Raw genomic sequence first — 5,191 nt, forward strand, 5'->3', positions numbered from 1 at the left:
GTATTTAATAGTTGGCCTATATATTTAAATTTTGAATGGCCTGATTAAAATTTGGGCGGTTGAGTAAACTAACAATTTAATAAACAGGTTCTTGGCTGCTATAGAATTTGGCTTGTTTAAAATGTGTATTTTTTTTTTTCAGTTTGTACTATACAATCAAAGTTTCTCAATGTTTATTGTAATTAGCATTATGTTATGAGTAATTATGTTCATTTTAAAAATTTGCAAATGCATGATATATTGCGGAAGTTGCTTTTCTGCGTTTTCCTTTTATGTAAGGGTCATGCAATTTTCATGTTGTAGACAAAATCTGAGCATGGTATGTGCATTTGTTATAACAGAAGTTTTGGGTTTATATGGACTGGGCTCGGTGTAGTCCAATAATCACTTCTATCCAACTATTGGCAATGTAGATGTATATTTACAAAGCTCATGTGAAATTAAGTGCAAGTTCATTTTGGATTTCTTTCTTTTCTACCAGACTTGATTGTGGTTAGTGGAGATCTTGCGAAACAATTCAATGACTGGAGGCATTTTATGTGTTAAGACCGTTCTCGTGATACTCAAACAATAGGTGTAATTTAAGGTTAGTTTTTGCTTGATGGAATATAGGAACGGTCTAATTTGGCTTATGCCATTTTCATCATAGTCGGCCCAAGCGAAGAAGATAATGTAACAACTTTGGTAAGTTTCAAGCTTTGAATATCAACAATCAAGAGCAGCTTTCTGAAATCTGGTTTGGATGCTGCACCTCGTTGAGTAGATTAATTAATGACAAATAATATTAAAGCTCGCGTACAAGCATCTTCAATAAACAATGTTCTCTGTAATAACAGGCTTGCGAAAGCAACCATTGGAGAATTGTTTCTGTTTTCTTAGTCATTATCACTCTTTTCAATTGTTGTGCTACCTCATAGAAGAATTGCTAATACTTTAGATGTGCAGTTAATCGATCCATTTTGAGGGAGAATAATAGTTTGTAAATAAGTTCACAGGACGAGCAAATCAAAATAGGAAAAATGCTAAACATAGCATTTAAACTGAAAAAATGTCAGAGCATTTAATCTTAAGATTACCAAGTAAGAAAAATGTCTCAAGAGCATTTAACCTGAAAATGACAAGCAGAAAAAGTGCTTGACATTTCAGCATGCATGCCTACTGTACTTCTTTTGATTGAGTTGGCGAATTTACTGTTCGAAATGTATGTGTTATGCTTCAAATATTCATTTTCTGTTTACTTACTTGCCACAAGGGAAGTTGCCTCAGACGTGTGAACATAGAGTTCTTGCACCTGCATACAATCTTGTGGACTTGGGGAACAGATTAGAGATGGAAGGTCACCTTGGCTTCTTTCGCAAGCACTTCTTCAGCTTACTGAAGGGTAAATGACCAAAATATAGTTGGGTGGGAAGATATACGTCTTTGTTCTCTGTATAAGGTCTATACTACCCAAATGAACTTTGGAATGTAAGAGAAGATATAGTGGGCATGATCATATAAATAACAAATAAAATCATAGAATTATTAGCATAGCATTACTAACATTCTTATCTATAGAGATAAGAAATATAGGTAAAATACATTCAAATATATAATATTTGTTCATTATTTTATTTAATTATTTATATTATATTAAATTATTATTTAGATATGATTATATTATTATGTTTTAATATTTCTTATTATTATATTTTTATACTTTTACATCTTCATTAAACTTTTTACCAAACGAAAAGTGTTTTATTATCAAATTATTATTATGTTAATGTATTTTTTTATTTTTATTAAACTTTTTGCTGAAAACAAAAATTCTATTAAGATTACATTATTATTTCATTATATTTTATTTTATATCTAGAAAAAAGTGGATTTGATAGGAATATTTTCACATGATTAATAATATTATTTTTAGTCTATTATTATTCTATTATTTTATTATATTATATATTTGAAATATTGTAAAAATATTTTTGGTTTATATATATAAAGAATATTAAAGTACTAATCATGTAAGAAAAAATAATTAAAAAATAATTTATTTTTCAAGCATTTAAGCTTCACAAATAAGTCAAATTAAATGCTTTTAGTTTTTATTGACAAAAGCTTTTACATTCAATTGAGAGTGTAATATGCCTTTGGCATAAATACAAATATCTTATCGTCTTGTTTTATTATCATAAAATTTACAAATGAAAAAGGATCTCTCATATTAACATTGTTGTAGTATAGAAATGACCAATAAGAATACACAAAAGGTTAAATCTTTGCAATTTAAATTCATACATTGGAACTATGTTGCATCTATGAAATATTTAGAAGATTAGCCTTTGAATTTTCGTTATTGTGAAATTTCACTAGTGTATTTCTAATATCTTTCACTATGATATTAACTAGCATACTTATATTTTATAAATTAAATTCACGTAGAGGACACCAAGAGATATATCTAATATTTAAAAAAAATAACATTCATAAATATAAACAAATGACAAGATTTACTATTGCATTAATCAATTGATGACATTGAAGCCTTATTTACAAGATAGATATACATGTGAAAAATTGAATGTAATAAAACCTACCACTTAACAATAGAATAATAACAAAACATTGCTTTCAAATGAATAATTAATCTTTATCAATTAACCACTATGCTCTATATTCTTTTCTTATCATTATTCTAATTTTATTATATATTTGATTATTACAATTGATCAATTTTAATTCATGATTCAATCATATCCAATACAAAACTAAATATTCTATAATTTATGATAAGAAGTATTGGACAATGGAGGGGAGGACGAGGCAGATGGAGATGATGGAGGGGGTGTTGCAACATGAGTGGGTGTCCTTTTGGCCACTTTTTCACTCTGTATTTGCTGGGTTGCAATTGTTTTGGGGCTTGCCTTGATCTTGTCAAGCCTAGTTTGTTGGATTGAAGGTGTTTGTTATGGGTTTGCTGCTGCATGGTTCCAGGGGGAGCCTATTTCTCTTGGGCTACCTGTTTATACCACTCAGTGGAAAGGATTCGGTTTGACCACCTTCACAACCCTTGCTTCTTCCATTGGTAGTTTGTGTTGCAGGCTAGTTGTTACTGGTGTGTATGGATTGTCTTAGGGCTCTGTTGGTGTACGGGGCACTGGCGTGACTCTCTCCACTCTTTCCATATTGTTCACTGCCTTGGGTGCTAAGATTTCTTTCCCTGTGTTTGATGGAGGGGCAATAGTGCTTTTGGTGGGGAGTTTTTAATGAATGTGTGCTTAATGGAGCTCCTAACCTGGTTTTTTGTTGGTAGCTCAAAGAAAACTCTATTGGAGTCTCTTCTTTGTGCTCTAGTGTGGGATGGCAGAATTGTGTCTCTAATTTCCTTGGGTGATTGGGGTGAAGTGGGAGACCAGCTTTCTCTTATGGACTCTATGGTTGGTCATGACTGCAGTTCGGTGGCTGCTGGTGGGATTTTGGGTCTGGACTCTGGACTCTGCATCTGTTGTTGGGTCCTTGGTATGGTATGCCGTGAGAGATCAAAACTTATTTCCTGTTTTTGTCACATGTTAGATTGGAGTTTTCATTATACTCTAAGTGTCTTTTGCATTGTACTTGGTCCCTATTATTCCTATTGAGGTGGTTTCGATGGTGGATGTAGTTATGGTTGGAAGAGGGCGATTTTTTGTGGTGGTTCTCTCTATTGTGTTCTCTATTCTATTTGAGCCTTCAAAGGTGGAGTTTTCTTAGTCGATGGTGGTTGGATCCTCTTCTCTTTGGAGCTGGTTGGTTGAAGGTGCCTTACTTAGATCTGGTTTACTGGTGAGGATTTCTTCCCCCATGTTTTCTTCTGCGGGGTCTATGGAGGTAGTTTCTTTTATTGAGGTTGATTTTGCAAATCCCTTAGGATGGCTTCTGTGACTACAAATGTAGAGTTTATTGGGGGTCTTGGCTTAGAGTGGGGTGGCTTAGGTTGGAACCTAGATCATTGGCATGTGGGTGTGGATTTTTTTTTTCTTTTCTTCAAATGGTGTTTTCCATTATGGTTGATCCTATGGAAGTGGTTTAAGCTACAAAGTTTGTTAGGGTTTGTCTTCATGCTGGTTGGAAGAGGCAGTTCTAGTGGTTGCGATCTTTGTACCTCAATATAGGGTCATCCCATTTTTCATGTGAATGTTCCTTTGGAGGAGAAGTGTGATTGTTCACCAAAAATCCCTATTGTTACCTTTTATTGGGGTGGAGATAATCCTAGGGTTTTTGTGGCCTTTAAGAGAAGAGGGAGTTACCCCTCTCTCGGTTTTAGCCCAACCTATTGTTGTGCTTGCTTTGGGTTTGGGCTATATTTCAACCCACTATTGGAGTGGGTTGTTAGCTCTTCCTTTGCATTATAAATGGCCTTTTGGCCTTTGTGCTATCAATGATGTGTTATGATCTTAGTGTTGTAAATGGTTTGTTTAGCTTGTCTAGAAGTGTCCTTCTTGGCCTTGTTCTTCAACCTTGTGGCTTGGGTATGTACCTTGTTTTGCTACATTACTAGTCACTAACCTGTGTGCTATCGATGACCTTTTTGGCTTGTGTGTTATTGATAGCCAGTTGGCTTGTTAGTAAGTGGCCTTTTTTGGTGTAGTCTTTTGGCCCTTGGGGCCTTTGTAATAGGGTCAACACCCTTGTTTTGTTACTTAATTTATCAAAAACATGGTTGTATTTTTTACTTAATATTACTTAATTGGATCCAACGAGGACTCTAAAAATTCATCTAACACGACATTAGATTTTTGAAATTCAACTCTAAACCTTAGAGTAGATAAACTTGATGATGATGGCCTTATGATTTAGCATTATAGTTCAAATTAGTGCTCAATTAGGTTTTAGGTCAGTGTTTAGTTTGTGTTAAGGTTTTATAAGTGTAAGAGTGCAATTTAAGTTTGGGATTAGAGTTAGACTTCAATTTGGTTTAGTATTAAGATTCAATTTTGTTTATTGTTAGGGTTATGGTTCAATTTGGTTTTAGATTTATGTTGGATTAGATTATATTACTTTAAGAATATGTAATGAGGACATATTAATTAGAAATGAGATCACTTGATAAGACACTAATAAGGGTTATCATTTAGTTAAAAAATAATTAAAATAGGGCCAGTATAATGCTCAATTCAAGGTTTATGGTTAAGGTTCACTTTGATTGAATTTTAAGGCTAGGGTTCAA

The sequence above is a fragment of the Cryptomeria japonica genome, chromosome 9, assembly GCF_030272615.1.
Source record: "Cryptomeria japonica chromosome 9, Sugi_1.0, whole genome shotgun sequence".
Classification (NCBI taxonomy): Eukaryota; Viridiplantae; Streptophyta; class Pinopsida; order Cupressales; family Cupressaceae; genus Cryptomeria; species Cryptomeria japonica.